Consider the following 22,828-nt stretch of genomic DNA (forward strand, 5'->3'; position numbering starts at 1 on the left):
CAAAGGAGATGATTGTGGACTACAGGAAAAGGAAGACAGAGCACGCCCCCATTCTCATTGACGGGGCTGTAGTGGGGCAGGTTGAGAGTTTCAAGTTCCCTGGTGTCCACATCACTAACAAACTATTGTTGTGTCTTTGGCATCATTAAAACTGAAGACATATTTATCAAATAACTCTCTGTAATTATTATTACGCGATTAACCTGATTAATCGTGTAACTGTAATTAACTAGAAGGTCGGGGCACCAAGGAAAATATTCAGATTACAAAGTTATAATTTTCCTAATATAACTTTCAGATATTTTAATATCTGATCAATTAGTCTTCTGATTAATGACGTATTCTTTACCTCGCGTCAGTCTCATTCCAAACGTCGTAAATTGTTGGTTATCTGCACGAACCCAGTCTTCACTATGAGTCATCCATACATCAATTGTCTTAAAATCATTTATTTACTAACTAAGTAATTCACAGAAATGCATAACAAACAAACAATGGTTACAAAGAAATGATAGGGGAATGTGCCCTAGTGGGCTAAACCGGCATGGCGGCTTCTTAGACAAAAGAGGAGTGGGGGTCAGCTGAGAAGGCACTACAGAGTTGATAATTATAACAATTGAAATGCTAATCCTTTGCACATGAACGCTCACTCATTCGGGAGCAATTACAATCAATATATATATATATTTACGCTCAGTGTGTTATCGGGATCTCTGTTGAAAAGATTCTGTTGGAGAGTTTGTCCGCTCTCTGTCGTGGTTAGAATGGATAGTTCAGAGTAACATTCATTCATGTCATTATAGAATAGCTGTTTCGGCGGTTGTCGGTCTTCGGGTTCAATGATACCGAATTCCTAGCTGCAGACTAGTAATTAATATCAAAGACTTGTTCTTATTCTGTCGGTATCATTAGTCTAAGAGTTTAACCACGTGGTATGGTTAAAAGTTAATCAAGAGAAATGCATGGTCAAACCTTGGCCCTCTCGTTATCGAGGTAAGCTGGTCTCCAACCTTTAGCCATCTCGTAATTGAGGTAAGCTCGGTCTGGTGATAGAAAACCTAGGTGGGGGTTTTATTCAGAAGAGCAGGAAAAGGCTGTCTCATGACACCGGGTCCTGTCTGTGTTCATGGGCGGTCCTCTGATTTAGTTAAACTCCAAAGGGAATTGGAGTTCTCTTCATTAAACAGTCCAAAATCACATTACACAATTTCACAAATAGCTTCATCCTTATTCATTCATTTTATACAACCATTAGATGTAAGTCTCATACCTGAGACTCTTCTATAAACATGATTATGGTAATGTTGCAGTATTGTCTCTCATGAGTTTCACAAAATTGTACCAAACGGACCAGTTCGGAGCTGGATTCTTCACCGATCTTTTATACTTTCTCCAGAACATAAATGTCATTCGGTTCTCCAGTTCTGTGAGGTGGAAGAACTCCTTTGTTCTCTATGAAACCCACTCTGTCTCTATACTGTGGCCATGAGGAGAGAATCTCCTCATAGGAATTTACGACCGCTCTTACAGAGCCTGGTGTCAGAAGTATAGAGGTCGGGGGATGGTGCATAGAGCTCCCCAATAGCTGTCCCTCAACCCTCCAAGATCCCCCCACAGTTCCCCAATAGCTGTCCCTCAACCATTCGAGACCCCTCACACAGTTCCCCAATAGCTGTCCCTCAACCATTCGAGACCCCTCCCACAGTTCCCCAATAGCTGTTCCTCAACCCTCCAAGATCCCCCCCACAGTTCCCCAATAGCTGTCCCTCAACCATTCGAGACCCCTCCCACAGTCCCCCCTAATAAAAAAAGACAATTAATTCCATTCCCCACCTCCAAGAACCCCCCCAATGCACCAACAACCAAGAGAATGAACTAAAGAGAAAAAAGGAAAAGACAGAAGAAAACAGCAAACAATGCAAAAAAATTATAAAACAAAATAATACATTTAAAACAAAGGACATCAAGGACAACTGAAATCATAACAGCAATGCCAACTGTATATGTTTGTGTGCATGTCTGGCACTATTACATGTAAGTGTGTGTTCTTGTAAGTGTTTATTTGAATGATAGTGTGTGAATATGCATGTGTTCCAACACCTGCACGGCATCAGCCTCAGGCAAACCGGCATTAGTTGTAAAAACACTGCCACTTAGTGTCATTCAAATGTACTTTTATTATGTTTGATTTAGACTTTTTTTTCAACTTTTACTTTTATCTACTATCATCTATATACCATGAGGTAGTCACCTGGAATGCATTTCAATTTACAGGTGTGCCTTGTTAAATGTTCATTTGTGGAATTTCTTTCTTTCTTAAATGCATTTGAGCCAATCAGTTGTGTTGTGACAATGTAGGGGTGGTATACAAAAGATAGCCCTATTTGTCTATATTATGGCAAGAACAGCTCAAATAAGCAAAAAGAAATGACAGTCCGTCATTACTTTAACACATGAAGGTCAGTCAATACGGAAACTTTCAAAAACTTTTAATGAATCTTCAAGTGCAGTCACAAAAACCATCCATCGCTATGATGAAGCTGGCTCTCATGAGGATTGCCACAGGAAAGGAAGACCCAGAGTTACTTCTGCTGCAGAAGATAAGTTCATTAGAGTTAACTGTGAAGACAACAACTATGCCTAGGAGATGGTTTGGGATGAATCGGACCGCAGAGTGAAGGAAATGCAGCCAACAATTGCTCAGCATATGTGGGAACTCCTTCAAGACTGTTGGAAAAGCATTCCAGGTGAAGCTGGTTGAGAGAATGCAAAGAGTGTGCAAAGCTGTCATCAAGGCAAAGGGTGGCTACTTTGAAGAATTTCAAATATAAAATATATTTGGATTTGTTTAACACTTTTTTGGTTACTACATTATTCCATATGAGTTACTTCATAGTTGTGTTGTCTTCACTATTATTGTACATTTTTTACATTTACATTTGAGTTATTTAGCAGAAGCTCTTATCCAGAGCAACTTACAGTAGTGAATGCATACATTTCATGCATTATTTGTTTTTGTACTGGCCCCCCGTGGGAATCTAACCCACAACCCTGGCATTGCACACACCATGCTCTACCAACTGAGCCACAGGGAAGGCCAACTTAGACAACAGTTAAAATAAAGAAAAAACATTGAATTTGTAGGTGTGTCCAAACAATTGACCGGTACTGAATATGCATTGTGGAGGAGAACTGATCTTAGATCTGTACAAAGTCATAACATCTACAGCAGGAACAACTGTCTGTGTTAAAAAGGCCCAGCTGGATTGAATTGAGCTATTTAAAATGACATATTTGAATGTGAAATGATTTGTTCTGTTTGTCAATACAAGACAGGGTCTGTGGAGGCTTGGCCTATTAGTGGTAGATTTGGGGGATAATTTGAGTTGGAATAGTGATAGATTTTTGGAGGGACCCTTGTCACTACAGCCAATCAGCGAGCAGCTTCCCTTCCCCCACACCGTAGGCAGTTCTGTTACTCACAACACTTCCCCTGCTTTCCTCAACAATGGAAAAACCCACTGAACTAAAGCCTTGCCATTTCAGATCTTTTTTAAAAGATTGGGGAATTTTTTACAATTAGGAAATAATATGTCATGTTTTACTCGTACCTCAGCCAGCATTGTGAATGGTTAGGGAATAATATGTCATGTTTTACTCGTAACTCAGCCAGCATTGTGAATGGTTAGGAAATAATAGGTCATGTTTTACTCGTACCCCAGCCAGCATTGTGAATGGTTAGGAAATAATATGTCATGTTTTACTCGTACCTCAGCCAGCATTGTGAATGGTTAGGAAATAATATGTCATGTTTTACTCGTACCTCAGCCAGCATTGTGAATGGTTAGGAAATAATATGTCATGTTTTACTCGTACCTCAGCCAGCATTGTGAATGGTGTCTGATGCAGTGACATACTAGACCATGGCAGTAAATCTGATACTTAGGTGTTTTTAGTCATGCATGAAAGGTCTGGGGTGGTTCTGTGGTTATAAGTTACTGACCTTGGAATACATTTCTGGCCATGCTGGCAGGGTTTGAATCAAACCCAATGTCCACCTGGTACACTGGCAGGGTCTGAATTAAACCCAATGTCCACCTGGTACACTGACAGGGTCTGAATCAAACCCAATGTCCACCTGGTCCACTGACACTGTCTGAATCAAGCCCAATGTCCACCTGGCACACTGGCAGGGTCTGAATCAAGCCCAATGTCCACCTGGCACACTGGCAGGGTCTGAATTAAACCCAATGTCCAGCTGGTACACTGACAGGGTTTGAATCAAACCCAATGTCCACCTGGCACACTGGCAGGGTCTGAATCAAACCCAATGTCCACCTGGCACACTGACAGGGTTTGAATCAAACCCAACGTCCACCTGATACACTGGCAGGGTCTGAATCAAACCCAATGTCCACCTGGCACACTGGCAGGGTCTGAATCAAACCCAATATCCACCTGATACACTGGCAGGGTCTGAATCAAACCCAATATCCACCTGGCACACTGGCAGGGTCTGAATCAAACCCAATATCCACCTGGCACACTGGCAGGGTCTGAATCAAACCCAATATCCACCTGGCACACTGGCAGGGTCTGAATCAAACCCAATGTTAATGAATTGTCAATGAAGCATTGTTTGTGCCGCGCTCAAAACAACTGTTAACTCAGGAACTATGAAAACGTGAGTTCAAGACAACTGGGAACTCAGGAAAAACCAAGCTCTGACTGGGAAAATACGTTTTGATCGGTCATCCAACTGGGAACTCAGGAAAAACCAAGCTCTGACTGGGAAAATACGTTTTGATCGGTCATCCAACTGGGAACTCAGGAAAAACCAAGCTCTGACTGGGAAAATACGTTTTGATCGGTCATCCAACTGGGAACTCAGGAAAAACCAAGCTCTGACTGGGAAAATACGTTTTGATCGGTCATCCACCTGGGAACTCAGGAAAAACCAAGCTCTGACTGGGAAAATACGTTTTGATCGGTCATCCAACTGGGAATTGTAAATCCGGAACTCGGGACTCTTTCTCGAGCTACGACCTGAAGATCACTGACATCATCAGGATTCAACCTTGTTTTTTCCCCCCGAGTTCACAGTTGTCTTGAAATCACCATAAATCCAGAGAATGACAGACTTTGATCACAAAATTTGCTTACGAAGGACACCTTCCTGTTCAAGTGAGCACAGAACAACTCAGTGAGTCCAAAAATATCTTGCATATAATATATTCTATGCTGCTGCATAAATTATGTAATATGCCAGAGATATGTATACTGTAGCTAAGAAAGTAATAATAAGTGTATGTTGTGTAGTAAGATGTTAGTAGCCCATGTGCCTCACCTTAATAATTAGTTTATTTTCCCCTCTTAATTTCTCCTACTGTTCTGACTTGGTGGTGCACATGTAGCCTATAACCTGTTTTAGAGAAATGTAATCGTTGAATATTGTAAAAACTTTAATTGTCTGCTTATTTGCCCCCTTTATTTATCCTACGGTTATGACTTGGTGTACAGGGAGGACATTGTAAGAACGGCCCATGTTCTGAATTCTGTCACTGTACATTTCAAAAGTGCTAAACAAATAGTTATATTGACTACGTCGGTCCTAGCTCGCTCATTAATATCTTAATCAAAATTACGGATTGCCTCTTATCCGCTTGTCGTCCCCTTATGCCATAGTTTGTACATCTCAATTGTCAGTAGAAACCACATTTGTTTAAGCAAGTCAGCCATATTAGCTATGTTTTTTTTAAAGTCAGTAAATGAAGCTGAATGAACTGCCAGACAAGGATCCACTGATAGACAGGTGTTGCAGTGGTAAAATGTTGGGACAGCTTTATGTATGCCTTAACAGTCTGTGGGCACCGTTTGTCACCGTTATAGTGCAATTAATGTATTGTTTAGTGCTGTGTTTGCCCACCAAGATTTACATGTTAAAATCGCCACTGCTCCTCAGCCTTCCTCTCCTCTGAAGACCCAGTGAGGGTGGAGCTCAGTCAGAGAGCTGTTGAGGGACTGGTTAGGAAGAACACTTCTACAGCCAGAGAGGTGAGAGGTCACACATGGTTTAGATGGTAAATATTTATGTCCCCTTAGTGGTTCATCACGTCAGCAAACGGGAACATGTTCCATCATCTATGTTTATTTACATTAGTGCAAATTGTCCACTGATATTGGTGTAATTTCTCATCCCTTTGGGCTGTATGAAAGTTAATTTCCCCTCAGACACACACATTTGTTCTTTGATATTATGAAGGTCATTTGTGTCAAATGTACTTTTCCCCTCATTCACCCCATCTCTTTACATTGCTTATGCATATTCGGTGGCCTGACTGCATCCAGACTATGTCCAAGTCCCTCGTTAGCACGTAGGACGCACTGATTGGTGTCACCTCGTTATTCAGTATGTGTTACACCTGTGCTGGCTTGTCCATCTCGTTAGTGGGAAGGTGTTTCACCTGAGCTGGTCCAGGTTCTATTTAAGAGTGTCTGGCCCAGTGCTCCAGTTGTCTTGATACATGTGGAGAGTCAACACCTTTAGTTGCTCCACCTTTTTGGTATATATGTTGGGTATTTCCAATACGGAAAAACGTGCAGTCAAAATAAATTGTAATCCACTGGCTAAACGCAAAACACAAATCTTTTTGAATGCCCACTCTTGAGACAATCAGAAACCAAGTTGTCCTTACCACGGACATGTCTGATTTCAAGAGGAAACTCCTGCAATATCCGTAGTAACTTTCCACCTCACTGCGGAGCTTCTCTCTCTTTTCAGGGTTCACTAGATAGGCATGTTGTTGGATCGGGGCCCAGTCCCCAATGTCATGCTCTAGTACATTTGGGTTGGCACATCTGAGAATGAACCCTGATATTCTAAAAGCAGGGCAACAATGTCAATATAATTGTACCAAAAATTGTCAGTTGGTTGCATCAATAATTATCATTGCTAAATGTTACATGAATTGCAAATATGAAATATTTGATTGCATAGTCTTATTTTCAATGTCTTTTCAATGACATTTTGCTAGGTAGGATAGCCCTAATGTCAAAACACAGTTTTAACATGTCCAAATCTAAACATAAAATGTGCTATATACACAAACATCTACCACAATAATCATATTACTTGTATTTTTTTAAACAAGCACCTTATAAACTGCACAAGCACCAGAAACGCTGTTGTTTTGACAAGTAGCAATAAATCACTGATATCAATTAGGGGAGAAATCAGGTTGTGCGAGAGGAGGGAGATGAGGTTCAACGTCCTGTTAAACTAACAGCTCATAAACCACACGGAATCTGGGAATAATGTGTAGAACCCTGGTTAGAGGACAATTTGTAGAAAACAGATCACTACATTTTGAAGTGTCACATTGTGATTCAAGTGGGTCACCAACGTGGTACGTGTAACACAACTCTTTTTTTGTTAGTCACTTTTTGTTAAATCACATAAATAGTTCTCTTTCAATTCAGAGCCTGGATTTTTCCCCTGAGGCTAATATCCACATCACGCTGAAATCAATTGAATGGGGCAAACCTTTAGGGTTCTACATTGTGAAATTCCTTAAAATACTCCTGCTACAATGTTAAAAACATTCTTTATTGTGAAATTTTTTCATTGATATCATGAAATAACTCCATGTATTTTCTGATGTTTGATCAGAGATCTTTTATCAAAGTATCTCTTGTCACACTGATCACAGCTATAAGGTTTCTCTCCTGTGTGTGCTCTCTTGTGTAGAGTCAGAGAGCCAGATCGAGAAAAACTCTTCCCACATTGACCACAGCTAAAAGGTTTCTCTCCTGTGTGTGTTCTCTGGTGCACTGTCAGCTCTCCAGATTGACCAAAACTCTTCCCACATTGACCACAGCTATAAGGTTTCTCTCCTGTGTGTGTTCTCTGGTGCACTGTCAGCTCTCCAGATCGACCAAAACTCTTCCCACATCGATCACAGCTGTAAGTTCTCTCTCCTGTGTGTGTTCTCTGGTGTGATACCAGATGGCCAGATTGACCAAAACTCTTCCCACATTGATCACAGCTATAAGATTTCTCTCCTGTGTGTGTTCTCTGGTGCACTGTCAGCTCTCCAGATTGACCAAAACTCTTCCCACATTGATCACAGCTATAAGGTTTCTCTCCTGTGTGTGTTCTCTGGTGTAGAGTCAGAGTGCTAGATGTAGTAAAACTCTTCCCACATTGACCACAGCTATAAGGTTTCTCTCCTGTGTGTGTTCTCTTGTGTAGAGTCAGAGAGCCAGATTGACCAAAACTCTTCCCACATTGATCACAGCTATAAGGTTTCTCTCCTGTGTGTATTCTCTGGTGCACTGTCAGCTTTTCAGATCGACCAAAACTCTTCCCACATTGATCACAGCTATAAGATTTCTCTCCTGTGTGTGTTCTCTGATGAATTTTAATGCCTGATGAGGTGAATCTTTTCCCACAGTCAGAGCAGCAGTGACTTCTCTTCCCTGTGGATCTCTGCAGGTTTTTCTTGAGGTGTTCTGGTCTGGAGACACTCTTCTCTGCCTTGTCAGCATCATGAGGTTGTTGAGGCTCCCCAGAGGATCCACGATAGTTAGGTATCTCTCCTGTGTGAACAACAAAGTCAGACAGATGATTAAAGGCCCACAACAGCGGTAATCCACTGTAAAAGGTGATGCCAACAACTAGCCATGATGTTATACAACAATTGACGTCTGTAATGAATGTTAAAATTATTTGACAATTGTCTTAACTTCTTATGGGCAGGATGAAAGGCGTGCCCGTAGTAAACTGCCTGCTACTCAGGCTCAGAAGGTAGGATATGCATATTATTAGTAGATCTGGATAGAAAACACTCTGCAGTTTCTAGAACTGTTTGAATGATGTCTGTGAGTATAACATAACTCATATGGCAGGCAAAAACCTGAGAAAAATCCAACTAGGAAGTGTGGAAATCTGAGGTTTGTAGTTTTTCAAGTGATTGCCTATACAGTATACAGTGACTTGGGGTTCATTTTGCACTTCCTAAGGCTTCCACTAGATGTCAACAGTCTTTAGAACGTTGTTTCATGCTTCTACTGTGAATAGGGAGAGAATAAGAGCTCCTGGAAGTAGATGAGTGAGAGAATGACATGAGTTCAGTGGCGCACGTGAGAGTCAGCTGTGTTCCTTTTCTTTTTTGAAGACATTGGAATTGTCCGGTTGGAATATTACTGAAGATTTATGTTAAAAACATCCTAAAGATTGATGCTATACATTGTTTGACATGTTTCTACAAACGTAAATATAAAATTTTTTGACTTTTCGTCGTGACATTTTGCACGCGCTTCCTGCATTTGGAGTACTGGACTAAACGCGAGAACAAAAAGGAGGTATTTGGACATAAATGGACTTTATCGAACAAAACGAACATTTATTCTGGAACTGGGATACCTGGGAGTGCATTCCGATGAAGATCATCAAAGGTAAGTGAATATTTATAATGTAATTTTTGTCATTTCTGTTGACTCAAATGGCGGGTATCTGTAAGGCTTGTTTTGATATCTGAGCGCTGTACTCAGATTATTGCAAAATTTGCTTTAGCCGTAAAGCTTTTTTGAAATCTGACACAGCAGTTGCATTAACCTCTCTTGGGTAGGGGGCAGTATTTTCACGGCCGGACGAAAAACGTACCCAAATTAAAAACGGCCTGCTACTCGGGCCCAGGAACCAGAATATGCATATTATTAGTAGATATGGATAGAAAACACTCTAAAGTTTCCAAAACTGTTAAAATAATGTCTGTGAGTATAACAGAACTCGTATGGCAGGCAAAAACCTGAGAAAAATCCAACCAGGAAGTGGGAATTCTCAAGTTTGTAGTTTAAGCCTATGTATTGTTCAATCTGACAATTAATCTGGATGGTTGTACAGTCATCTCAAATAAAACTGTGAAGGACCTCGGCGTTACTCTGGACCCTGATCTTTCTTTTGAAGAACATATCAAGACTGTTTCAAGGACAGCTTTTTTCCATCTACGTAACATTGCAAAAATCAGAAACTTTCTGTCCAAAAATGACGCATAAAATTAATCCATGCTTTTGTTACTTCTAGGCTGGACTACTGCAATGCTCTACTTTCCGGCTACCCGGATAAAGCACTAAATAAACTTCAGTTAGTGCTAAATACGGCTGCAAGATACCTGACTAGAACCAAAACATTTGATCATATTACTCCAGTGCTAGCCTCCCTACACTGGCTTTCTGTTATTAAGGCAAGGGCTGATTTCAGGTTTTACTGCTAACCTACAAAGCATTACATGGGCTTGCTCCTACCTATCTTTCCGATTTGGTCCTGCCGTACATACCTACACGTACACTACGGTCACAAGACGCAGGCCTCCTAATTGTCCCTAGAATTTCTAAGCAAACGGCTGGAGGTAGGGCTTTCTCCTATAGAGCTTCATTTTTATGGAATGGTCTGCCTACCCATGTGAGAGACGCAGACTCAGTCTCAACCTTTAAGTCTTTACTGAAGACTTATCTCTTCAGTAGGTCCTATGATTAAGTATAGTCTGGCCCAGGAGTGTGAAGGTGAACAGAAAGGCTGGAGCAACGAACCGCCCTTGCTGTCTCTGCCTTGCCTGTTCCCCTCTTTCCACTGGGATTCTCTGCCTCTAACCCTATTACAGGGGCTGAGTCACTGACTTACTGGTGTTCTTCCATGCCGTCCACGGGAGGGGTGCGTCACTTGAGTGGGTTGAGTCACTGACGTGGTCTTCCTGTCTGGGTTGGCGCCCCCCCCTTGGGTTGTGCCATGGCGGAGATTTTTGTGGGCTATACTCGGCCTTGTCTTCGGACGGTAAGTTGGTGGTTGTAGACATCCCTCTAATGGTGTGGGGGCTGTGCTTTGGCAAAGTGGGTGGGGTTATATCCTGCCTGTTTGGCCCTGTCCGGGGGTATCATCGGATGGGGCCACAGTGTCTTCTGATCCCTCCTGTCTCAGCCTCCAGTATTTATGCTGCAGTAGTTTATGTGTCGGGGGGCTAGGGTCAGTCTGTTACATCTGGAGTATTCTCTTGTCTTATCCGGTGTCCTGTGTGAATTTAAATATGCTCTCTCTAGTTCTCTCTTTTTTTCTCTCTTTCTTTCTTTCTCTCAGAGGACCTGAGCCCTAGGACCATGCCTCGGGACTACCTGGCATGATGACTCCTTGCTGTCCCCAGTCCACCTGGCCATGCTGCTGCTCCAGTTTCAACTGTTCTGCCTGCGGCTACGGAACCCTGACCTGTTCACCGGACGTGCTTGTTGCACCCTCGACAACTACTATGATTATTATTATTTGACCATGCTGGTCATTTATGAACATTTTAACATCTTGACCATGTTCTGTTATAATATCCACCTGGCACAGCCAGAAGAGGACTGGCCACCCCTCATAGCCTGGTTCCTCTCTGGGTTTCTTCCTAGGTTTTTGGCCTTTCTAGGGAGTTTTTCCTAGGGAGTTTTTCCTAGCCACCGTGCTTCTTTCACATGCATTGCTTGCTGTTTGGGGTTTTAGGCTGGGTTTCTGTACAGCACTTTGAGATTTCAGCTGATATACGAAGGGCTATATAAATAAATTTGATTTGATATAACACTTGTATCTTTCAATGTTTATGATGAGTATTTCTGTAATTTGATTTGGCTCTCTGCAACTTGACCGGATGTTTTTGAGACAATGCATTACTGAACATAGCGTGCCAATTTAAACTGAGATTTTTGGATATAAAGATGAACTTTATCGAACAAAACAAACATGTATTGTGTAACATGGAGTCCTGGGAGTGCAACCAGATGAAGATCAAAGGTCAGTGATTAATTTAAAAGCTATTTCTGATTTTTGTGACTCCTCTCCTTGGCTGGAAAATGTCTGTATGGCTTTTTGTGGTTAGGCGGTGTCCTAACATAATCGCATGGTATGCTTTCGCCGTAAAGCCTTTTTGAAATCTGACACCTTGGCTGGATTAACAACAAGTTAAGCTTTATTTTGATGTATTGCACTTGTGATTTCATGAAAGTTTAATATTTATAGTAATTTAATTTGAATTTGGCGCTCTGCCATTACACCGGATGTAATAACGTCCCACCTATCTTAAAGCATCAGACAAGTTACGTACATACAGTTGATTTTATTAAAACACATGGAGCGATTGATAGAACAGATGACTCTTGGTTGACCAAGATTTATTTTAGTTGGGGACAGCACTAGAACATGATTTTGGGGCTCCCGAGTGGCATAGCGGTCTAAGACATTTTATCTCTGTGCTTGCGGCGTCACTACAGGCTGTATCAAAACCGGCCGTGATTGGGAGTCCCATAGGGTGGTGCACAATTGGCCCAGCGTCGTCCGGCGGTAGGCCATCATTGGAAATAAGAATTTGTTCTTAATCTTAACTGACTTGCCTAGTTAAATAAAGGTTACATTTAAATAAATAAGTGTTTTTTGACAAACCGTTTTTCACAAATCCATCACGGGACCAACTTTGAGAAGGGTTTAAAACAAAGGTTTCAAACCAATTCATGAATGTTATTGAATCTAGGTATGTTTCGCCTTTCGTGTATTGGCATGAAAAAAAAATGGCTGAATATTATACAATGACTTATCAACAGCTGTAATAATTTCGCCCCCACAGGAAATCTACACGGGTAATTATAGAATATACCATATAGCCTAGAAACCTGGTTAAACTATCATTAGGACATCAGGGATGAATTCTAGAATATACTATATAGCCTAGAAACCTGGTTAAACTATCATTATGACATCAGGGATGAATTCTAGAATATACTATATATCCTAGAAACCTGGTTAAACTATCATTATGACTTGAAGAGGTCTCTAGGTGTTGGGTTACGGTTGCTACAATAGCTTTCTCTATGAATTTGAGAGTGGTTACATTTCTCCAGCCCCCATCCCTCAGCTGTTTACCAAACCAAGTCTCTGGGCAGCCATTTTGTTGCTGTTTAAAAAAAACACACATCAATCTGCAGTTCAAACACTGTTTTGGTAATAAGATGATGGGGTTGGAGAAATGTAACTACTTTCAAATGCATAGACAGACCTATGGATGCAAGGACTGACCATCCATATCATCAACATTATAGTTTTAACCATGTTGAGGCTATACAGTGTTGGTTTACATTGTTTCTAAACATTGGAGTAAAAAAAAGGTTATTTAGGGTTCTGATGGGATACAACAACAGTACTTAGTGTTAATCAGGGAACGGTTTCTCAAAACCATCTTACGGCTAAGTTCATCGTTGGATGTCTTAAGATGCGTTTGAGAAACCGAGCCCAGAAATCCAGTTTCCTCCTTTTTGGATGTGACAGTCATCTCCCCATCCTCCTCTTCCGCCTCTTGCTTAACTGAAACGTCTTTCTCTTCTTCTTTCACTGTAACAGCCTCACCCCCTACTTCATGTTTTACTGAGACATCCTCTTCTTCCTCCTCTTCTTTCATGACAACGTTCAGCCACAGTGCATCTTTCGCCGTCGAGCTAACACCCTCTTCTTTAGCAGGAGAGTAGCTCAGTGAACTCATGGTCGGGGATGTTAGCTAGCTAGGCTAATGCTAATTTATCCAGCCCGCTAGCTGAATAATAACAACAACACCGTAAATATGAAATTAAATCGGATAACTAACTAGACGACAGAAGTGGGTTTAAAACACAGTGGCTAATATACAATAAAGCGTCTAAAGAGCTTTATTGTTCGGCTATTTTGTCTAGCGAGCTACCGAGGTGGCTGAATAACTGTTGCTGCTGTTGAAAGAAGAGTTCCGTCCACTAGATTATACGTCACACCAACAGCATTGCGTTAAATTCCCACACCGCCATCTGCTGACTGGAGTGGGTAACGCAGTTGAGTAAAATGTACATTTAATTTTCAGACAAAAAGTTAAAGGGTAGGAATCAGGGACGTCGCTGGTCCTAAAATAGTCATTAGCCCCCCTAAATAAATCAATATATTTTTTCTGTGATTTATTTTTTTCGTCAACCGTTCCATCGCATCTTAAACTTCTTGCCGGGCGGCACCAGGACCGGGGGAGGCTGCTGCTGCACTAGTGACTGTTAGACTTTCTTCAGCAAAGAACTGCTGACTGGACGCAGTTGAGTAAAATGAATATTTAATTTTCAGACAAAAAGTTAAAGTGTAGGACGCATTAGTTTTTACTCAGCAGTGTGACAACACAGTGTGGTTAAAGACTTACTAAGCTAGTTGTAGTCACGATATGGTTACCTATGAGTACAAACAGTTATGTTTTTGCGTTATTAGTTATGTTTTTGCGTTATTACATATTTATTAACTTATTTCGGGAAATCTTCTATACTACCCACAATGCACTATTTCTCAACGTCATATGGACGTGCTACCGAGTGTAATGAAGTTTAACTCGGCAAGCCAGTTAAGAACAAATTCTTATTTACATTGACGGCCTACCCCTGTTTCCAGTTGTCTACATGGCAGGAAGAACCTATTCAAGTAAGTAAGTAAATAGATTTTGAAAATGTAAAAAAACCCCGATGTATTATTAGCTAACTAGCTACAGTGCAGGCTAACTCAAATGAGCTGCTAAATGAGCTATCTAGACAACTTCAAATACATTTACATGTACATTTTAGTCATTTAGCAGACGCTCTTATCCAGAGCGACTTACAGTAGTGAATGCATACATTTCATACATTTTTTTTTTGTACTGGCCCCCCGCATTGCAAACACCTCTACCAACTGAGCCACAGGGAAGACTATAATGAAATACTGTATAGATAGATACCTAGCTAAGTTAATTAAATATCACCAGCTACCTAACTTCATATTAGCTATCTTGATGTATTTATCACTGTAAAAAACAAACTCCAAATGCATTTGTAGGTAGCTAGCTAACAGCCATGGAGGAGGGTGAAAGGATAGCAGCCCCAACTGTCAGTGAGAGAGGAGGCTATTCTGGACAGGGCAGGTACTTTTGTGTAGTTCCTGTCCCTAGAAGTGAGGACGGAGATAATAGTAACATAATATTCAGTGTGGTGTAATTTGACTATAATGAAGTCTGTTTCTTGTGAGGTTTTCTGTCCTCAGATAAAGAGCTCTATGAAAGCCAGTCTACATATGAAGAGGTCCCAATGAAGAGCAATGGATGGACACGAGGACCAGGAGGGGGATCTGCAGTTCGCCGCCGTGTGCCAGAGGAGGAGTCTGCTGCTCTGCAGGATGTTTCAAGGATGGGGTCCAACAACACAGCAAGAGAGGCAATCCGTGTGCAGGATATCTTCACCTCCTACTTCTTCAAAGAGGGTGCTGTTCCCTGGCAACACCATAGACGTCACTATGCACAACCAAAGGCTCTTTTAAGAGCCATTCACATTGCAATAAGAGTATTCTTCCATTTACTGAGCTATGTCAACTGCAGTTATTCAATTCACAGTTTCTCTCCCTTTGATTTCTACTTCTCAGGTGAGGGTGCTGTGTTGGTAAGGGTGTGATGTCTGTACAAAAACAAAACAGGCTATTTTAAATCACCCATATTGAAAAAATGTAGAACAATTAGACACCCTATAACCCACACCTACACACTCATGTATCAATCTGATTGATGGATTGTGTTGTGCAGTAAACAGGCTCAGGTGTATAACTGTGGCTCCTTCCACCTTCAAAGAATAGGCAAGAGGGCCAACCATGGAGAATAGTAAGACACTTCATTATTTCTATAACTACACTATATTGTTTGTCCTCGTGTGTCCGTTTATGTTTTTCAGCATAAAGTACTCTGCAGCCACATAGTGTGGTGTGGACACCAGGTGAGGCCACACAGAGATTCCTGTTGAACACTGTCGCTTTAACGACCTTATTTTCTCAATAACAGTCTCTCTCCTTCACTTCATCCCTCTCTCCCCTTCTCCCTAAATCCTCTAGGTTATATCAGCTGTGTGGGTGAACCCCTCCTGCATCTGAACTGGCTACATAGAGGGCACAGCATGATCAGAGGTGAGAGGTCACTTGGTCAGGTCAACAGGGAGTATTATTAAAGAGATGCTTTACATTGAAATACAGATAGAGATGCAGTAGTCACAGAGTTAATGATCCCAGGTCAGTTTATATTATACAGGAAGTATTATTAAAGAGATGCTTTACATTGAAATACAGACAGAGATGCAGTAGTCCCAGAGTTAATGATCCCAGGTCAGTTTATATTATACAGGAAGTATTATTAAAGAGATGCTTTACGTTGAAATACAGATAGAGATGCAGTAGTCCCAGAGTTAATGATCCAAGGTCAGTTTTGTATTTCACCTCCTGATTGATGACTAACAATGTTAGAATAAAAAATAAAAACACAAGGTTTAAACATGCTCTCTCTCTCTCCATCTGTCTCTCGTCTGCAGATATGTTTTGATTTGAGAGGATGCCAACCCCCAGTCCCATCATCGCCACCTCACCTGCTTTTAAGAACCTTTGGGCCGACGAGAGACACTATTATGTAATTGTGATGAACTGAGAGAATATTTATGTAGCACTGTGTTTCATTAATCATGTGCTGCCTTCCCTGCTCCTATGTACTTACCTCTTTCCCTTTCTGTCTTTTACACCTCTCTCACCACCTCCTCTTTCTTCCTCTGTTTTTATAATGCACAACAGATGTGCATTGAAGGACAGATTGAAACTTGTATTTATAACACTTGTATAATGAGCTTTTCAATAAAGCGTTTCACATTCTCTACTGGTTGAAATGAAGTGTAATTTGATGAAATACTCCACCTATCCTGTGTTTATCAGATCAATGCAGATGAAGGGCATTAGATGTTGAGATTAACCAGTGTTAGAGTATTTACATGATGCATAGGAAGTGTAGTGTTCTGTTTTTTAACATTATATTTCTGTATATATGAATTAACTAGTTAAATCCTGTTTCTAGTCTATTAGTTACAATGTGTAACCATTGATGTCCCAGGACCAAGATTGGTAAACACTGTTGAAGTGTATAATTGTAATACATACATGCAGACACAGCGTCATTCAAAGACTGGAATTTGATACTCCTGGTATTGGATATGACTGAAAAATAATCTCAAAGACATTCATACCTAAACTGCACCTTTATTTTCCAAGGTATAGTACATGATCAGTGAATACATTAAATGTACAGGCTACAATGTGGGGATCTCATGCATGGTAATAACTACATGTATATACGACTTGCATCCTTGGCACAAAGTTACATTATATTCTACTCAATCCATAGGCTTCATTAATGTCATTCAGGCTGTTTTGAAGTTGATACAACTGGCTATGATAGCTGAGGTTCATAGGTTCTGAACTAATATGTATACCAAACGTTTGGGTTCATACACAGATCGGCTAGATAGCTAGCTACACATCCATAGGCATACAGGTATTATAATCATCCACTGCACAATAAGCAAGAACATAGCTAGCTACGTTATTTCATCTATCTGCATGGCAAATATCAGCAAGGCAAGCTAACACAATTGTACATTCAATTTGCAGTAAATTCTTCAGCTAGCTAGATTCTATACATCCACTGTTTCACAAAACGACAGCCTGGTCTACTCCACCAACCAAGCTCAAATTTAGTGAATATTTGGAACAAAAAATACAGGATAGAGCTGGGGGAAAGGAACAGTATAAAGCAATTGGTGGGAGAGATTCGGGATTGTACACAAATTTGGGTCGGTGTGCAGGCCCCAATCTCAGGGCCTCGTGGAACGCGCCAATCAATCCCTTAAGGCTAAAATAGCTAAGGTATGTGCAGGATCGAAGTTGACTTGGGTGGAAGCCCTGCCCCTGGCGTTGATGGCTATGAGAGCCTCTCCAGGTGCAGGCACCCATCTCTCTCCTCATGAGATAATGACTGGTAGAGTCATGCCTGGTCCACCAAGGGAGGGAGGTCATATGCCCGCCCTTGATGTACAACAAATTGCAATGTCTGACTATGTGAGAAAACTGTCGGAACTTTCTGCAGCTCTCTCCACACAGATCCGCAAGGTCCAAGAGGGGGAGCTGTCGGGAGATTCGCCACCACTGAAGGTAAAAGTTGGGGACTGGGTGAGGGTCAAAGTCCACAAGAGAAAGTGGCTGGAACCCAGGTGGACTGGACCGTACGAAGTGAAGGAAGTTACTTCACACTCTGTCCAGGTCAAAGGTAAATCAGGCGCGCCTTGGCACCACCTTACACACTGCACTCCGGCCCCAACCCCTTCCAGAACTTTGACTGAAACCAGGGCCGATTTGCGCGCCCTAAAATTCGAAAATGGGACAACAGCTCCCGTTTCCACGACCTAAGGCGCCACGCCCAGGGTCGGGTTATCTCCCTCCCTGGGAGAGGCTGGGGATATCAGCTCCCCTGTTTGTTATTTTCATAATCATTGCCGGAGTATCCTTAGGAACTCTCACTGGTGGGGATTTGAACATTGCATGGAAAAATATTAAGTTAGTAAAGTGAATTGCAGGTGGAGTTAATTTTATTTTTACAGGGACGGTGCACATTAAACACAGTTGTGTATAATGGCAGGGTATTCTTAGCAAACAGAATGGGCCGGTTTGCAGACAAACTGAAGGGGTTTAAGGTTTTAAGCAATCTTGGGTTAAATTAGTCAAGTAGTATGTTAAAGTAGGGGAGTTTAATAGGTTTGAAGTACAGTATTGTATCCAAGGGTAGCGCATGTTCAATTAAGTTTAAAACTAATGATTGGGGGGAGTATAATGGAATTATAAAGTATTTTTAGGTTTTGTTTGTAGTTAACGTTTGGGTTTTTGAATCGGTGTAGTATGAGGAAATGCTGACCAAGTGGTTATTTTATGGAAAAAGGAGCGTTTCAAATTCCTAGGGACAGGATATCTTAAAGGGGTATACACACATGGCATTTTGAAGTTTTGGTTTCTGAGTTTTAATTAAGCACGTGAAATTCCTCTCATAGGGATTGTTCTGGGAAATTGAGATACAAAATGTAGATAAAGTTCTTAGCCTTCATTTGTCTAAATGTAGTAAGAAACACGGTTCTGAAAGGGTGGTAGGACTTTCGACCCCTCTGGTGACTTTTCCTTTTGTGTTCTGATCAGCCGCAATGAAAAGCCATTTGGATGGTGAATTTAGGGTCATTTGTGATACTGACTTTAAGGAAATTTGGAGAACTGACAATTATGATGGAGTTAAAGTTCTTGGACACAAGTGATAATTTGAACTAATGAAAAGACAGAATGACAACAAGGGTATAATACATTTTCTTAGTGGAGTAGTTCAGATTAATAAGCAAGAGTACTTTTTACATTATCTAGATAAGTTTATTTTCCCTTAGGAAGTCAGCTGTGGTTGTATTTAGTGGAAGAGATTTAACACAACAAGACTGTGGAATTAATATAATAGTATTATTATATTTTGTTGTTGAATAAGTTTAATAATGGTAGACTTCTGTCAAGTATCAGGATATATTCTAAGCCAACAGGACAGGAATATATGACATCAGTAGGTAATCCAGGATCATTGAGGGTATCGAGATAAATTTAAGTAGCTATGGAATAAGACAATGAGACATTTAGTACTCCCCTGCACTGCTGAGACCTTGATGGGTTGGAAGTAGGAGGAGGAGAGCATAAGCAAGGAAGAGAAGATAAAAGGTACACAGAAGAATTAGATAACGGTTAGTGAGTGGAGACCAGCATAGTTCAATTATAAACAGGTGAGGACAGAAATAACACTGGGAGAGACAGAAAAGACATAAGAATAGAAGATAGAAGGATCATTTAGTTAGGTTCATTTAGTTAGGATATTAATACATGGAGAGACTATCGGCTCCATAGGCATGTATTATAGTTTTGATTTTAAGTTATGTTTGGTAAAATTCGCTAGGAAAAGATATGATAATTTAGTTGAAAGTAGTTGTTAAATCTTAAAGAAGATAAGACACTTGATAGAGAAATGCACAGGGTAGCTAAGGATGAATGCCCCAGGGAGAATTGGACATGTGGTAAATGGAAGGGGGCAATCCTAAAAGAGAAGGGCTGACATAAGGATAATTTACTGATCTTACCAAAGACATTGTTAAGAAATGCAGCAGAATTGATACATGGCTTGAGCCATGTATAAAAAGGGGGAGTATAGTAGAGCAGGCGATAGAACAGGATAGGATGCTACTAGAACAAAAACATTTTTTGTAGAATGTCCATTCCAACATTTGGAAATGGACTTATTGAACTATTCCGAATTGAGGGGAAGAAGGGGTGTTTAACAGTAACAGATAAGTATAGCAAATGGGTAGAAGCATTCCCAACTTACTTGGTGGACATGATTATGGTAGCTAAAATATTAAGTCAAGATATTATCCCTAGAGTTGGTTTACTAAGAGCCATCTCTTTAAATGATGGATGACAGTTTAGCTAATCAGGTAGAGCCTATAGAATGCCAGAGTTAGGGAGAATAGAAATACCAGAACAGGTAGACATATAAGTTAAAGATATACTAGCAGAGCACATGAGAAGACTGTTAACCAAACCCGTATGTCCAAGATTTTGTGTCCAACAGGTGAATTGCAGGAGAAGGTGATTCACTCAATCCAACTAGGAGACTGGGTGTGGATCCAGTCCCTGAGGAGAAAAAACTGGAAGCAGTCCCGTTGGGAAGGCCCATACCAGGTGCTATTAAACCATTGCCTTTGCCAGTAGGAAAGCTGAGAGAGTCACATGGGTCCACGTTACCCACTGCAAGAAGGTATGTACACATATGAGCACTGATGATCACACACAGAGTTAGGAGAAGAACCGAGAACCAATAAGGTCCGGGGGTTACCTCCTTAACGAAGATTTCCTATCCCGACCGTTCATCACTGTGTGTGCTCCTAGAGGTGTGAGTATGGGGTGGTACCTAGCAGAGAGACTAAGGGCAGGAGAGGGTTGGCGGTTTTTGGGAAGAGTAGAGGCTCTGAGCTGCATCATAATCTAATCTTTCTGATACATTCAGATCCAACACCTTCTGGTACTAATCATACGATACCGTTGTCATTGAGAAGAAGTAGAAGATAAACTATATAATACACTGATGAGTGACTTACAGAATAAGGAATCAAAGAAGATCAAGATGTAGAATTTAAGGTAAACAAACAATTTCCTGGGGAAGCAGACAACTGTACAGGAATTGGGGTTGGCCAGATTGAAGTACTCAGCCAACCCACCTCGGTTCACCTAAATTCCTGATGAGCACCAGTGTTATAGATACAAGAATGGCACCGAGAATTGAGATGATTTTAACGGCTGGAAAGGTAATCGTTAATGTGACTGACTTAGGTTTGAAAGCACAGGAGAAAATGTGTAACCTCATAGCACCTATGGCTGATGAAGGGTGGGCTAGTACCAGCAAAGGACGCATACGACAAGAATTACCACAAAGGGTGGTTAGGAACTTGCGCCCTGGGGTTATTGGTCCAACCAGTTTGAATTAGTGATAAGAGACCAGTTATAGGAGGCTAAAGTAGGTACAGGAGGAGTTTTGATAAGGATGGGAATGGCTTTGTCTAGATGGATGCTATTGGCATCCTCAGGGAGGTTCCAGATGAATACAAAGTTATGAATCAAATATGTGAAGGCTTTAACACTACATTATGTTGGTAGTTGACAATAAATAATAATGTGGATTGAATTAATGACATCATTTAATCAACAGAGATTCATGAATGAAACAGGGGATGCAGTAAAGAGGTTCTCTGACCAATTAGCCGCCACCTCCCTCATGACCTGGTAAAATAGACTGACTCTCGATAGGTTACGGGCAAAGAGGATGGTGTAGGTAGAATGATTAGGTTCATTGCTGTACGTACATTTTTGATAACACAGCTCATGTTTGGGAAATGGAAAAGTGTTGCAAGAACTGTATTATGGGCTGCTTTAACCTGTATGAGTGTGTTTGGGTTGTGTGGTTGTTGTTGGGTCCCGTGTGCAAGAGGTTTAATAACCAGAACTTTAGAGAGATGATAACGGAGCAGATGGTGAGCTACGGACCGAGTCAAAGTTCAGATCAATGAGACGACAAGTACCTACCGCCGAGCAAGCCTGTTCCCCTTTTTCTTTGTCACGTCTTGCAGACGTGAAGAGGGGGATTTGTAATAAAGATAATCTAACGTTTTACCTAATGATCTATAAGGAGGGCATTTGCACAACATGCTTCACAACAGCACACAACAAAATTCCAGAGACATATTGAGCAACCAACTGATACCAATCACGACCACACCCAGAGACAGATGGCTGACTTAAGCACTCACACAAAAATGTCAAGACATGAAAGCGCCCTAGCCACACGAACTGACCACTGGTGTAAAAAACAACATTCCATGAATATCGTAACCAACCAGACACGAATTAGCAGAAAAACACACTTAGGGGTGTTGGACTCCGAGGACAAAGGACACTGCCCAGGGCCAATGGGAAGTCGACACCACCTGGAGAATGGACCGTCCCTCCACTCATCGACCAGTCAGGAGAGCGGACCTACTAGACTCAACCTACGTCAACACACTGTTATTTCATTGTATAAATTGGATGCACACCATGTTTCGGCGCTCTCTTCCGCTAGTTCCCTATGAGCTAAACGAAGGAGTTCGTGCACGCTTTGCCAAATATCTTTGTCTCATAATAAAATGCCTTACTATAATTGAATCCACCCGGTCCAGCATCCTGACTTGGTCTCCTTCTCAAGTAACTGATCATCAACACGTGTCAAGGAGCACTGTTTCCGCCCGGTTTCGAACCGAGGACCTTTCGCGTGTAAAGCGAACGTGATAACCACTACACTACAGAAACCGCTGCTCGATC

General features: G+C 41.3%; 1 protein-coding gene and 1 non-coding gene across 2 annotated transcripts in view; one reads left to right on the forward strand and one right to left on the reverse strand.

Annotated features, from left to right (window-relative positions):
• Positions 1 to 22,828, forward strand: part of LOC115186454 (zinc finger protein 271-like) — a gene marked incomplete at its 3' end in the record, with an annotated part of 264,983 nt that overhangs the window by 65,707 nt on the left and 176,448 nt on the right. The window lies entirely within an intron of this gene.
• On the reverse strand, positions 22,744 to 22,816 carry trnav-uac (transfer RNA valine (anticodon UAC)). The gene has a single exon. It is a non-coding gene; the product is annotated as a tRNA-Val (tRNA).

Source organism: Salmo trutta, unplaced genomic scaffold (genome assembly GCF_901001165.1).
Source record: "Salmo trutta unplaced genomic scaffold, fSalTru1.1, whole genome shotgun sequence".
In the NCBI taxonomy this organism is placed as follows: Eukaryota; Metazoa; Chordata; class Actinopteri; order Salmoniformes; family Salmonidae; genus Salmo; species Salmo trutta.